The following is a 15,509-nucleotide window of genomic DNA, read 5'->3' as shown; positions in this document are numbered from 1 at the left end:
ACACACACACATAGACTCTTTAATATACATGTGTGTAGTGCAGTAGCACCACGCGGAGACGAGGCATTCTATAAAGGGCTGTTGCCGTTTCATAAAACACTCTCACACTCGACATCCTACACCTGTGTAGCTGCACTATATCTCGCTCCTTCACCCTGCCCTACCCTCGGCTACCCCATGGGCTCTCTCACTCGAATGCCCGGAGCGAGGGTTCACCCCGGCTCCCAACGACGACCACGTGCTCGTCACGGGGGGTCCTCCCCCCCCCCTTAAGAACCATTTGGGTGGCTCCTCCCCCCAGCTCGGCTCCGCCCACGTTCTCGAAGGTGCTCTCCAAAGCCCCCTGACGTCACCCGTGACGTTACGTCATCCTTGGCTGTCAATCCGCTCGCAACTCCTGCTGCGCGCCCTCTCATTGGTTACTCACAATACTCCTCTAAACACATGCCGATGTATGTAGTCGCACACAAAGACAAAGATCCCCCGTATAGCCTGTAACAGACTGTTGGGGCAAGTGCTGTTAGCAAGCAGCACCTATGAAGGTCGGCACGGCAAACGAAGGGGTGGGTGGGTCAGCATCACTGCCCGGCCGCCTTTATCTCCCCGAGTGGCGATGTTTCCACACTGTTCATTTGAGGCTGAGTCGACCTAAGGGAGGCCCAGCACCGGTTTAGATAATCGTCACTGGTGTTGGCCGTGGGTGGGAATCGAACCCGGGTCGCCAGTTTCGTAGCGCAGCGCGCTAAACGCTACACTACCGCTCCCCGCTACACACAAACACACGACCACACACTGACACACATGTAGACCTACAGCTACGCAGACACACACCTATGCTGCGTTCTCAATTCAGACTTCAACATCCAAATGGCCATACATTTTCCCAGACACCCAACTTACATGCCACACACACACAACAACAACACACACACAACACACACTCAACACACACACACACACTCAACACACACACACACTCAACACACACACACACTCAACACACACATACTCAACACACACTCAGCACACACACCCAACACACACAAGACACAACTTACATGCCACACACACTCAACACACACACACCCAACACACACAAGACACCCAACTTACACGACACACACAACACACACTCAACACACACACACACAACACACACACTCAACACACACTCAACACACACACCCAGCACACACACTCAACACACACAAGACACACAACTTGCATGCCACACACACACACAACACACACACTCAACACACACACACACCCAGCACACACGCCCAACACACACAAGACACACAACTTACACGACACACACACAACACACACACTCAACACACACACACACCCAGCACACACACAACACACCCAACACACACAAGACACACAACTTACACGACACACGCACACTCAGCACCTCCAAGTCGCGCGGTTGGCTACGTACGGTGCGAAAGAAGTTCAACATACAATCAGCACACACACGATGTCAACCACACACCCTCCCAGCACAGACCCCCTAACACGCACGACACACACACGCTCATTTACTCAAAGACAAAGATCCCCCGAATAGCCTTTAACACACTTTTGGGGCAAGTGCTGTTAGCGAGTAGCACCGACGCAGACCTGAACGGCACACGAAGGCGTTGGGGTGGTGGCCAACACCACGCCTGCTCGGTCGCCTTGGTTAAGTTTTACACACCGCACCGGGGACTCATTTAAGGCTGAGTCGATCTAGGGGAGACCCAGGACCGGTTCAGGTGTGCGCGCCGGCTTCACTGCTCGGAAACACACGTGGAGGGGGTGGGGGCCGATGGGCGGAGTGGGTGGAGGTGGGGGCTGGAGAGGGTGGGGGCTGGAGGGAGTGGGGGATGGTGGGGGGTGAGGGTGGGGGCCGGTGGGGGAGGGGGTGGGGGTGGGTGCTGGAGAGGGTGGGGGATGGAGGGGGTGGGGGCTGCGGGGGGGTAGGGGGTGGGGGCCGGTGGGGGAGGGGTGGGGGTTGGTGGGGGTGGGGGCTGGTGGTGGACCGGGTGGTGGCTGGTGGAGGAGGTGGCTGGTGGGGGAGGAGTGGGGGCTTTGGGAGGGAAGGAGTGGGGGCTGGTGAGGGAGGGGGTGGGTGAGGGGGTGGGGGCTGGTGGGGGAGGGGGTGGGGGCTGGTGGGGAGTGGGAGGGGGGTTGGTGGGGGAGGGGGTGGGGGCTCACGCTAATTCAATGGCAACGTCTGCAAAGCATTTCGCGCAGAAGCTTAATTTCTGCGGAACAGTCAAGACCGCCGCTGTTCCGGGAACTCCGACGCGTATTTGCATTCAATTCACATCCTTGTTTCTTTCTGCAGTGCAGTTCATCCCACGCGCTCTCTGTCGACCTATCGTGGGGCAGTGTCCTTTCTAAAAAAAACACACACAACGTCAAACGATCACGACCTCCCCTTCCACGTAGCCCTCGTCCGTGCTATTTACCAAAGAACACGCACGCACGCAAGCTAACTCACTCCCACTTGCATCCTCTTATTCTCACACTCCCTACGTAACTTATGATTCGCCGTCTTGGGCGGCTCCTCCGAGAACCCACACTTTCGTAATGGGAATTTAAAACACCGCAGTTACATTCAGTATTTTTGTGTTTTTTGTTTGTTTTTACGACATGTCCAAGGAATTCCGACTTCAGCAGTTTTCTGGCTGTGGTTTTATCACCCGATGACGATCGCTTGTGTTGCGATCGAAACGTCGTGATCTATTGTTTTTTTCTACCTACGTGGCTTTACCGAAAGAAGCAAAGAGTGTGTCAGAGAAAGCACGAATTTTCCCTTCTCGAATACAGTCTCGATTAATTGTTTTCTTCTTCTCACGAACAGCACACTTGCCGCTCTCCGTTGCACATTTGTATCTCTGTGATATCTGTCTCTACTTATATGTCTGTCTATATGTCTCTGGTTCTGTGTTTTATCTCTCTCTCAAATTTAGCATTCTCAGGAAGAACGTAATCAACCAGGTAGGGTGTTGACTGTTATGTTATCCAACTCTCTGTTGTATTACATTACATTTCTAAGTATACTATATCTGTGTTTCTATTTCATTTATACCTGATGACGATTGCTTGTGTTGCAATCGAAACGTCGTATGCTAGTATTTAATTTAATTTATTATTTTATCTTTATACGTGACTTTACCGAAAGAACCAAAGAATAATTCTCACCTTGCCTCGCCAGGGCCGGATTAAGGTGTAGAGGAGTAAAATGGGGACGTGACGTCAGGTGTGCCGTTCAGTGCGATGACGTCACGTCCCCATTTTACTCCTCTACAAAGGCACGGGGGCTTTAGGTGCAATCCAGGGCCCTCCGTCAGCTGGTGGGCCTCCAGAGATTTAAGTGAAAAGTTATTTAACTTTTCGATTTAAAGCTTTCGTGACTGCAGGGATTCATCTTCTTGGTTCTTTCGGTAAAGTCACGTAGAATGGAAATAATAAAATAATACGAATAAAACATAATAAAATAATATAATAGTATATATTTTCCATTCTACGTGACTTTGCCGAAAGAACCAAGAAGAGGGTTATTTCACTTGTGAATGCTGAATTTTATTTGTTGTTGGCCTTGTAAAAAAAATACATTTAAATTTTCTTTCACTTTGTTTTCCTTTTGAAAATTTTACTTGGGGGGGGGGGGCCTCACAGTACCATGTAGCCCAGGGGCCTACACAATCTTTATCCGGCCCTGTGTCTTGCCCGTGACATATTTAACATATTCTCACTCTTAAAACGAGGGGTGGGGGGAGATCCCCTCCCCCCCTCGCGAGACCCCCCCCCCCCTCCTTCTTGACCTCTCTTTGCAGGGAAAAAGAGAGCCGGAGTCAGTGGCTGTTGCGTCGGTGGAATGATTCACCATTGTTTTGTCATTCACCTACGTACGGGCGATTACACATTCTTGGGATTTTGCATTGTGGTGCCTGGCACGCTCGCGGGTCACGTGGGCTCGTACACGTGGTTGGCGCGCGCACGTGGCCGGCCCGGCTGCAAGGGGGCATTTGGCGGCAGTGCCTCTTCACTCATTGGCTGGACTATGTTGTGGACTCCCTTCCGATTTGCAATGTCCCTATTGCAGCGGTTCTCAGGTAGGTATGAGGTCCCCCCTCCTCCCGCCCCCGCCTTCAGTAAAGACCACTAGCCACTGATGTTAGCCGTGGCCAGGAATCGAACTCAGGTCGCTGATGTTCTAGCGGCAGCACGCTCACCACTGCAGCCACGACCGGAGCTCCCGCTTCGCAATTCGGCGCATTTACAAAATATCGAATTCATTTCCACGCTACGAGCATCACCAATTAGCTAATTATTAGCGCGGTTGGACGACGTACGGTGCGAAAGAAATTTAACATACGGTACACACCAAGGCCGTAGCCATGGAGTCAACATTGGGGGGGACACAAATCTTGCAGGGGATCCGGGGGTCCCCCCCCCCCCAATAAATTATAATTACGGCCTTGGTACACACGCAGTCATCACAAGTGAGGAGGTGCGGCGCTCTTCGTGTGGACACGGAATGTCGACAGTGCTTCTGCTGCATCTACCTCGCGTGCCAGAGTCCGCTCTCTAACACTGGGAGAGATCACGCCGCTCGTGGGGAGAGTTCCCAATGGGGGGGGGGGGGGGGCGTCTCGTGAATTCCACTGCTGGATGAAGGCCTCCCCACACCGTCAGTTGAACACGCAGTAGTCGTAGGCTTTCGCGAGCAATATTATCCGTAAGAGGTTTTTTTCGGGGGTTAGATCGCGTAAATATAAATGTGTCGGTAAACCCGCCACCACCCGACACACGGCCAATTAGCAAAGGTTGTTACGTAAACAAAGCGTGCCAAATAGTCATCAGTTCAGCACACCCGTTGTGTGTTGGAGAGTAAACCCACAACATGTTGCAATTCGAGAACGACATGTTTGTATACTTAATTGGTTATTACAACTCATCGCAGCGGCTCAATTCCGTTTGGTCTTTTTCCTCTTTGGTGTCGAGACAATCGTAAACGCTGACGTGTATCGGTGGCCCCGAATACCCAGGGGGGATCTCCCAATCGGGTCGGTCGAGACAAAGTTTCTCGGCTCGAAAATTCCACTAAATCGGCGTTAAAATTTTTTTCAGTTTCTGCCACAGCGGGAAGTTAGTTTGCTCTGTTTTTTTTTTTTACAAAAAGGCAAAAGAGTCAAATCGGACAGCGTTAAATAACGCGGTGGCTGAGAGTCGAAACTCAACGAAATGTCGCCTACGGATGACAGCGTCACTGCCTCCGTTCTGTGCCCCCCTAATTTCTAAATATAAAGTTAATATTCTAAGTACCGTCAGTCGATCGAGTCGCTTTTGTTTACGGCAAGCAGTGCCGGATCAAGCTCGTGTGGGACCTGTAGCATATGTTATAAAGGGGCCCTAATTTTTTTTTAAACACGTAAATATTAAAACACAATTTTTTTTACTTGTAGTAAGTTGCAGGAGGCTCGAACGACGTAGTTGGAGGCACACTTATTTATTAACACCAACTTATGTACAGAGACGGGGATACACAACACTTGAAGGGGTATCGGCCCCTTCACCCGTCTAACAGGGAGACCCAACGTCTAACCCGGCTAGCCTACTCCCAGGTCCTCCACTACGGAGCTAGGGGAGGCTATCTATCCCAGCCCTGGTCAAGCTGGGATTACGGCACCTTGAGTCTCCAGACCGGCTCTTATAAGAACATCAGTCTGGGCTCTCGGGGCCACGCCACCGGCTTTCCCTGGTCGGTTCTGACAAGGACAGCGAGCCAGGGGAGTTCCGGGGCCTACTCTAGCTGGTCTTCGATCGTCGCTGGTTAAGCGAACACTCGACCCTGAGCCCTCCGGCTCACCACCTTATATAGCAATCGCCCCCACCCCGGGGGGGGGCCGTGGGGGATGGCAGGTGCGGACGTTGATGTAAGCACCTTCACTGCGTCCGGCCATAACCACGCCCCTTGTGTTTGTTTCTCATCCGTACCAATACACCTCTACACTTGCACAGTAAAGTAATTGCATTTTTTCATTTGCTACACAGCCAGATAATACGACAAATCGCTAACCTTAAACACCCAGTCCTTCATAAAAGTCGAAGGCGCTATAGTACTAGAGTAATAGAGCAAGTGCAGAACCACCGAACCGGAATTGATAGCTTGGAAGCATTTAGCGGGGCCGAATGATCCTAGTAGCGAGGATAATTCGTCACTGACGGCAAGTATACACACCCGTGGACCGGGTTTCGTCACTGTTGGGTCTCATCAGCGGAGTGGGGTTTGTGCATGCTGACAATTGAATAACCCCTAGGGCCATCGCGAGTAGCCGTCACGTGCGATGTCATTGTGTCAAACGACGGCGGCCTTCACGCGGCTTCCACTCTCTGTTGAGTTGAGCAATCACATCGATCATCGATCACCGATCTCCCCTCCCCGGGTCTCCAGAGCAAGAGCACACGCACTGAACGCACGCGCAGTGCAATGTGCACCGCGACGAGACGAAACTCTTATTTTCTACCCACGTGACTTCACCGAAAGAGCCAAAGAGCACGGGTTCCTGCAGTCACGAAAGCTTCAAATCAAGAACGAACCTCTTGACAATAAATATTGTGGCCAAAATGACGATTTCCCCGTCCCCCCTTAGAGGTTCGATTCACTCATTAGATTTGTTATCTAATATAATGTGGGGTGGCGGGGGGGAGTATAGCGTAGTTGATAGGGCACTGTCGCTTGCCAATCTAATTACGGTAACTGTTACCACGCGCAAGACGAAGATGATAACTGTGCTTGTTGACGTAGGATAACCTCACAGACTCCCTCTCTCTCTCATCAGCAGCGACACTGCCAAGTTGACGCAGTCGGCGGCGTGGCCGATATGCGTGCTCCAAATTGAGTCATTTTGTGTCATTCTTCAGAATTGCGATGTTTGGGCAATACCAGTTACATCGGATGCCGGGGGTTTTATTTCTCTCTCTCTCTCTCATTTAGAAACGACTTCTATTCCCGGTTATTGATGACGTCAGTGGCGAGTGGCATCTGAGTCGGTCTTGCCACGACCGAGCGTGCCCTGGATGTTCTCCCCCTGTCTGTGCGCAGAGATGAAGACAACGTTGGGCTGTCACGGCGGCGAGCCGCTAACCACTGCGCCACCGCTCCACCGGCAAATCGCTAAGCAGTGAGAGCTTTGCCGAATGTAAACCCGCCTCCCTCCACTGACAAGAAATTAGCCCGAACCTACGGGGCCGTCCATAAATGACGTCACGCGATTTTGAACGATTTTTGATGACCCTTTCCCCCCGCCTCGTCACACGGCGTCACAAAGAGTCAGACCCCCCCCCCTCAAATATGACGTCACAAAGCTCTGCCCCCCCACCCCCAAAATAAAACATGCTTCAAATCGCTTTAAACTATTGTCATTGTAGTGCATATTTAATGTGCCGCTGCACTCTGATGTTGTAGGAGAAAACATTTATCAAAAAGTATATTGAATTAAGTAGAACGTGTTGTCTATATTTATTTAAATTTGCGCATTTTGATGTGACGTCACATTTCTCAAACTCCCCCCCCCCTCGTCACACATCGTCACAAATGTCTGAACTCCCCCCCCCTACGTGCGTGACGTCATTTATGGACGTCCCCTAACTTACGAGTTGAGATAATCTGACACCCATACACCGCATCGTCCGGATTATACGACGCTCTTGTCAAGTGAGACGTACCCCCCCCCCCCCACAACGAGCTTGTGCTCGGTACAATGAAAGTTAAACAGATCTGGTTTCACACACAAACGCTCGCACCTTCCGGATTACACAACACGCACACGCAACGGGTGCTTTAAATTGCAGCGAGGGTTCGGGGAAAGCGCGTCTTCTAATCTGGAGAATTGGCTAACTAAGGCAAAGATCCCCCGTGTAGCCTGATCATGCTTGACCTCAGTTCTAGTGATGGGGCAAGTGCTGTTAGCGAGGACTTATCAAAGGCAGGCACGGGACACACGAGGTCGTGGGTGGTCAGCACCACGCCTGGGCCGTTTCCCCTCCTTTGCGGCGATGTCTACACACCGCGCCGAGTACAGTACTCATTTGAGGCTGAGTCGACTCAGGCGTGGCCCAGGACCGGTTCAGGTAATCGCCGCCGCGGTGTTGGCGGTGGTAGCGGGGATCGAACCCGGTTTGGTCGGGCTCGCGTCGCGGCGCGCTGACCACAAGCACGCACCCCTGCACCACCGCTCACCTCCACCCTACACAGACACACACACAGCGGTAAACACACGGGCACGCACGCACGCACGCACCTGCCGAATATATATATAATAACACGTGGGTACAAGTCTGCCAAATCGGAAAGGCGCTGGAACTTCGCGGAGAAATGTAACGATGCGGAACGGAGCTTGTACACGCACATGTTTGGGAAGGTGTTGATACCGGCGACTTTGGGGGGGATGCGGAGAGGATGGGGGAGGGGGGGGTTGCGGGTTTAACGCCACCCAACAGAGGCTGTAAATCGCTCCTAAACCCGAGGGCAGGACCGGCCGCGGCTTGGCGTTTCGTCTTCACAGTCCTCTGCCGGGAGGGAACTCGCATCACGTCAGGGGACGGTGTGTCCGAGCGAGAGCCACCACGTGACTTGCCGGCTTCTTAAACCGTGCGTGGAGCAGGTATCGAGATGATCGGTTTAACACGCAAGGAGGCTATCGCGTCCATATGAATGTGTCGTTAACCCCGCCACCACCCGACACAGCCAACTAGTAAGGTTTGCCACGTGTAAACAGAACGCGGCCAATTCGTTTCTAGCACAGCACACCTGTGTGTTAGAGAGCCAAGCCACAACATTTACAATCCGAGTACGACGTTTCCCCAGTAATTGCATCTAGCTTCGTCAGGCAACAGCCAGATTTGTGAAATCCTGTTTCGTTCCTTAAGAAGAGCGCACGAGTGACGTCACCACATCTACGCCTCTATTTAAGGAACCAATCAAAAAAACTTCCCCACAAATCTGCCTGTCGCCTGATGAATCTAGTTGCAACTACTGGCAAGACGTCGTACTCAGATTGTAAATGTTGTGGCTTGGCTCTCCAACACGCAACCGGTGTGGTGCTGTACTAGTATGCTACACTCTACACTACACACTAGTGCTGTTCTAGTGACGAATTGGCCACGTTCTGTTTACGTGACAACCAAAAAACACAAAAAAAAAACCCTGTTACAATATCGGTTGATATTCCAATATTCGCGTGAGCAACTGAATATTCTCTATGTATAATTAACATAGCCGAGATTCGCAACATGAAATCTCTTTAGAGTTTCCTTCGATATTGGTTGCTATTCAATCAATGATTTATCAGAACATGGTTAAAAATTTTAAGGTAACCATTTTGCCAGCTTGAATAAAAAGAAATGTTGTTACATTTGTCTGATATTCGAGACCTATTTGCAAAAGCAATGTAGCATGCTTATGTCTATAGACCCGAAACAAATATTTTTAGTAACGTTTTTTTCAAAGCGATATAATAAAATCACTTGTGACGTTAATATAATCGTTGAAAATAGAATCAAATCATCTCCTGCTCAAATCAGCACTGAGACGGCGATCAACTCCCGCGTATAGCCCTGAACCAACGGTATCATTTCCACAAATCCATGGAACAACCACCATTGACTTCTGCGCAAAGTGTTACTTATTTTGCCGACCGCAGAGGGATGATGGGCTGAGTCAACCACCATCCAAGGCTTGAACTCGCACACTTCCAATTGCGAGCAGCTTACTCTACCCAAGCCACCGGGTGCAACATAAACGTTTAAATATAGTCACGTATACAGTGTAGTCAACATGTGTAGTACAGTGTTTGGTTGAAAACGCATTTTTCTGGAACTGCTTTTAGGGTTTAGTTTGTTGCCCTTCCCCCGCACCTCCGATGAGCATGGTTGCCTACGGCACGAAATAAGTTTAACGTGTGCACATATGTAATGCGAGCGTAAGAGAGGTTTCGCCACTCAGCTCTGGGCCAATCGGATGCCCAGATGATCAGGGGCGGAGCGGGGGGGGCTAAGTGAAGGGCGTGATCTGGAAGGTTCGGACAGGGCGTGGTGGAAGGTGGAGACGGGATGACGAGAGGGGGGAATATAAGGGGGCAGGGGCGGTTTCTTCATTAGGGCGATTGGGCGACGCACCACCAATGTCATTCAACCACAGTCACGCTAGCCGTCACTGTGCCTCTGGATATAGTTCAATCAGCATCAGGTCACGTTCAGTGGAGTACCGCCTCTTTTTGGGCGATTTCACTCCAGCTGAGAATCGCCCCGAGTGGCCCCATAGACTTACATTCAAAGATGTTTTTTTTCGAACGGGGGGCGCTGCAATGCATTCTCTATGGCTTCCGGGAGGGATCGCACTAACGTGCTTACGTCATCATACGTAAGCACGTTTCATCCAATAATATAATTTGTCGCCACCTAGTGGAATCTTTAATAAAAGAAACTTGAGTGGATTGTATTAATAGTGAGTATAGAAACAAACAAGATGTATTGTAAGAGTCACTTTATCCTTATCAATCATCCAGACATTGCCCCCCCCCCCCCCCCCCCGAGAGATTTTGCATGAGCCGCCACTGTAAGGGGGGGGGGGGGGGGATCCGGAAGAGGCTCGAGGCAGTTGGGATAGACTCGAAGTGGGACCACGTCGAGCCGTGGGAGGTCTCCAGCGCCATCGGCCACGTGGCTGGAGACGGCTCCAAGCGCACCGTCAGCCAGCGCTGTGCGGGAGTGCGACCGACGGCAAGAGCGCGTGGGGGGCGCGCCAGCAGAACAGCCGGTCCACGATCAGGACCGGCTGAGTGAGCGTCAGTCCTTTATTTATACATGTATAACAAAAACACGTTTGTGTGTCGTTTGAAAACACGAATATTTATAGCAAACGCCTTGTGAACTCTTTTCCATCGGCATTGAGTCTCCGCCTGGGCCGCTCGTTATCCAACTTTCTCTTCCACAGCTCGGCGGGCGACAGAGGCACCAGCACGCCCGACGCATTCCACAGTTTTATGCGCAATTTCTTCTTCATCTTGCGCTTCTGGTTCTTTGGGAGCGTCGGCTTGCCGGTTTCCGCCACTGACACAACAACAACCACGTTATGTATCGGCATACATACCATGGTTGACCAATAGGTAGCCATCCCTTGATCGCACCCAGGCATCAATCAGCCTCCCATTATATCTGTACCAAATGGAAATTCCCCCAGTACAGCTATTGAAGGCTTCACGAACTACGCGGTCAAAATAGATGTTAAATAATGTGGGAGCCAGCAGACATCCCTGTCGCACCCCAAGGTGTACAGAGAAAGGCTCCGAATCCCGGCCACGTAGTTTTACCCGGGCCTGCTTGCCATCTTACACACACCGACACGCACACTGTGTGGTGGCGAGTCCGTGTGTCTGCGTGATGAGTTTATGGGCCTCTGTGTGGTGGTGAGTCAGTGTCTCTGCGTGATGATGACCGTTGGTGTTAGTCGACTGTGCTTCTCCATGCTGGTCAGTGCAAGTTGTTGAAGGTGGGGGGGGGGGGAGCATAGAAACACACTACAACAATGCATTTTGCTGCAGTGTCCTCTGCTACCTTCAACATCAGAAGCGTATCTGAAAGCACACGATGCAGTGACGCCTTTGTTCGGTGGTTAGCCAACAGCCGCCGCTGCGAGGATGAGCGGAGTTCGCGTGATGGTTTATGCTCCTTGACGAGATCAGTAGCGAGGTGTTGTGGGCTTTGTGTCGTCGCGTCACACCCACCTGGTCTGTGCAAGGAGTGCCTTTAGGCGCTCTTTACGACGTTGTTTGTCTTTTTCTTTCGCGCACGAGGGCGGGCAGCGACTTTCTCTTCCTTTGTTTTACGTCCGATTTCACCCTGACACAACAACTGTAGAGAAGGGAGGGAATGACTGTGGCCGAGAAGACCTGAAGCTTCGTGCGGAGCGACAGACCAGGTAGCGACCACACAGCGTTACGCAACCGATGAAAAGATATTTCCGCTCGACTGATTCGGAGCGAGATCTCTGCTGTTAAACTGGAGCCGGTCATAAGCACACTGCCCAGGTATGGGAAACTCTCCACTACTGCCCCATCACCGATTGTAAGTTGTGAGGGTGGAGTGTCCGATGGTATAAAATACCCAGGAAGGTGCTTAGTTTTGGTGGGGCTGATGGTAAGGCCCACCTCTTAGTGGCACGCTCCAGTCTCAGCAGCAGCGTCTCCAACTTATCCTATTACCAAATCATCGGCATACATAACGTGGTTGACCAATAGGGAGCCATCCCTTGATCGCACCTGGGGCATTGATCAGCCTCCCATTATATCTGTACCAAATGGAAATTTCCCCGTACAGCTATTGAAGGCTTCACGAACTAGGCGGTCAGAATAGATGTTAAATAACGTGGGAGCCAGAGGACATCCCTGTCGCACCCCAAGGTGTACAGGGAAAGGCTGCGACTCCGTCACGTAGTTTTACCCGGGCCCGTGCACCGACACGCATCGTGTGGGTGGCGAGTCTGATGGGTCTCGGAGGTGGCGAGTCTATGGTGTCTGTGTGCTGGAGAGTTTGTGTGGTGGCGAGTCTGTGGGGTGGTGAGCGTGGGTGTTAGTCGACTGCGCTTCTCCATGCTGGTCAGTGCAAGTTGTTGAAGGTGGGGGAGGGGGACCATAGAAACACACTACAACATTGTATTTTGCTGCAGTGCCCTCTGCTACCTTCAACGTGGCCTTTCAGTAGCCTATAACACTTGTTTTGTGTGTGGTGTTCACCCATCCAAGCCTTAGCTTCGGAGATCTGGTGATGTTAACAATTATTTATAATAAAAAAAACTGCTCACAAGCATGCATGTTGAACTTCTTTCACACCGTACGTAGCCAACCGTGCTAATCAGGAGGTGTGGGGAAAGGACAACAAAATAAAATGCAAAAACTGTACCGAAGAAATTAGTTTTCAATCTAGATTTAAAACTTAAAAGTAAAAAGGGGCATCCTAATATCGGAAGGGCAAATCCCAGACGATTGCAGAAGCGCATCTGAAAGCGCACGATGCAGCGACGCCTTTGTTCGGCGGTTTGCCAAAAGCCGCCGCTGCGACGATGAGCGCAGTTCGCGTGATGGTTGATGCTCCTTGACGAGACCAGCAGCGATGTGTCGTGGTTCATTTGTGACGAGTGTTTCGTGTCGTCACGGCACACGCACCTGGGCTGAGGATTGGGCCACTTGGGCCGCGCTCACCCATGTCAAAGTTTCTCTTGACTTGCCTGTACGCGTTCCACTGCATCCAGTACACACACACACGACTGATGAAGACCGGCATGGCACACGAGGGGGTGGGGGTATCCGGCACCACGCCCGGCTGTCCGCGTCTCCCTAGTGCTGATGTTTACACACCACACCTGGTAATCATTTAAGGGCCGAGTTGACCCGAGGGAGATCCACGACCGGTTCAGATATTTGTGACGGCGAGCGATGTACCTTCTAAGAGCTTGGAGACCTCCGCTCCGACATGGTCGAGGGAGCGTCGATCCCACTCCCTGGGTCTGCTCACCGCCCCGTGCCTCTCCGCGTGCGGAAGAACACAACGCTCACGTAACCACGAGCTTGCTCAGCCACTCATTCGTCTCGCCGCTTTAGATTTCCACGTAAGCCACATCGTTGAGCCGTCATGGATGGCCAGGTCACTTCTGAAGAAGAAATGTATAGCCCAGGGGACCTTACCTGGTAAAATGAAAATAGGTTTTTTAGTTTATATCCAGCAAGATTTAGTCAGTTATGCACTCGCTCATGCAACACTCATTCACGGATTCATTCCCACGCCCGTTCACTTCCTAAAGGACTCACTCAATCGCTTGTGGATGCACTCCTGGCCACTGCGCCACCGCTCTCTCCATACCGACGCACAAACACGTAAACAGCTACTTGGGCAAGTTGGCACAAGACAGAGGAAAGTGGAAACAAATGCTCAAGTCTGGCGAGGCTCTGGCTCCCGATCTTAAATAGAGCAGCAACAGGGTGACGTCATCATCTAACTAATCAGGTGCAACGATTTGAGGCGATGGGGGGGTATTGTAATTATTTACTAGATTAGTAATCGGGCAATTGTTGCGATGCGAGTTGTAGATTAGTAATCACTGTGTGCTGTCGTTGTACACTGACACACACACACGTGTACGTGTGTGTGAGTGACTACACACACGTACACGTGTGTCAGTGTGAATGTACTGCACACACACACACACGTGTGTGTGAGTTTGAGTGTGTGTAGTACACTCACACACACACGTACACGTGTGTCAGTGTGTAGTACACTCACACACACACGTACGTGTGTGGCGTACGACTGCACGCGCGCGTTGCGTCTCTGTAAATTGGTGTCTCGGCACGCGGCCTTGAATTAAAGCGGCGGTGATGATGTCACCGGGTGACGGAACGGTCGTGGCGGTGGAGGTGGCGGTGGAGGAGTTGGTGGAGGTGGTGGTGGAGGAGTTGGTGGAGGTGGTGGTGGAGGTGGGGGTGGTGGAGGAGTTGGTGGAGGTGGTGGTGGAGGAGTTGGTGGAGGTGGTGGTGGAGGTGGTGGAGGTGGTGGTGGCGGAGGTGGTGGATTGTGGTGGTGGAGGTGGGGGTGGTGGAGGAGTTGGTGGAGGTGGTGGTGGAGGTGATGGAGGTGGTGGTGGCGGATTGTGGTGGTGGTGGATTGTGGTGGTGGTGGATTGTGGTGGAGGTGGGGGTGATGGAGGAGTTGGTGGAGGTGGTGGTGGTGGAGGTGGTGGTGGCGGAGGTGGTGGATTGTGGTGGTGGTGGATTGTGGTGGAGGAGGTGGGGGTGGTGGAGGAGTTGGTGGAGGTGGAGGTGATGGTGGTGGCGGATTGTGGTGGAGGAGGTGGGGGTGGTGGAGGAGTTGATGGTGATGGAGGTGGTGGATTGTGGTGGTGGTGGTGGTGGAGGTGGAGGACCACCACTACCACCACCACTAATAATATCACCACCACCACTACCACCACCTCCGCCACCACAATCCACCACCAGCAGCTCGGAACACACATCGCATCGCAACAATTGCCTGATTACTAATCTAGTAAATAATTACAATACCCCCCCCATCGCCTCAAATCGTTGCAACCTGATTAGTTAATTGATGACGTCACCACCACCTCCACCACCACCTCCACCACCACCTCCACCAACTCCTCCACCGCCACCTCCACCGCCACGACCGTTCCTTCACCCGGTGACATCATCACCGCCGCTTTAATTCAAGGCCGCGTGCCTAGACACCAATTTACAGAGACGCAACGCGCGCGTGCAGTCGTACGCCACACACGCACGTGTGTGTGTGAGTGTACTACACACTGACACACGTGTACGTGTGTGTGTGAGTGTACTACACACACTCAAACTCACACACACGTGTGTGTGTGTGCAGTACATTCACACTGACACACGTGCACGTGTGTGTGTCAGTGTACAACGACAGCACACAGTGAT

At 51.9% G+C, this 15,509-nt stretch overlaps 1 long non-coding RNA gene across 1 annotated transcript; it reads right to left on the bottom strand.

Moving 5' to 3' along the window:
- Positions 1–12,325: 12,325 nt before the first annotated feature.
- On the bottom strand, positions 12,326–13,983 carry LOC133340686 (uncharacterized). Its single transcript, XR_009754922.1, has 3 exons — positions 13,866–13,983; positions 13,500–13,742; positions 12,326–13,299 (listed from the first exon to the last, which is right to left on the bottom strand). It is a non-coding gene; the product is annotated as an uncharacterized LOC133340686 (long non-coding RNA).
- Positions 13,984–15,509: the final 1,526 nt, after the last annotated feature.

This window comes from Lethenteron reissneri, chromosome 10, assembly GCF_015708825.2.
Source record: "Lethenteron reissneri isolate LAM-NWPU_2019-01 chromosome 10, ASM1570882v1, whole genome shotgun sequence".
NCBI classification, from domain to species: domain Eukaryota; kingdom Metazoa; phylum Chordata; class Hyperoartia; order Petromyzontiformes; family Petromyzontidae; genus Lethenteron; species Lethenteron reissneri.
This window is presented reverse-complemented; position numbering and strand designations above follow the sequence as displayed.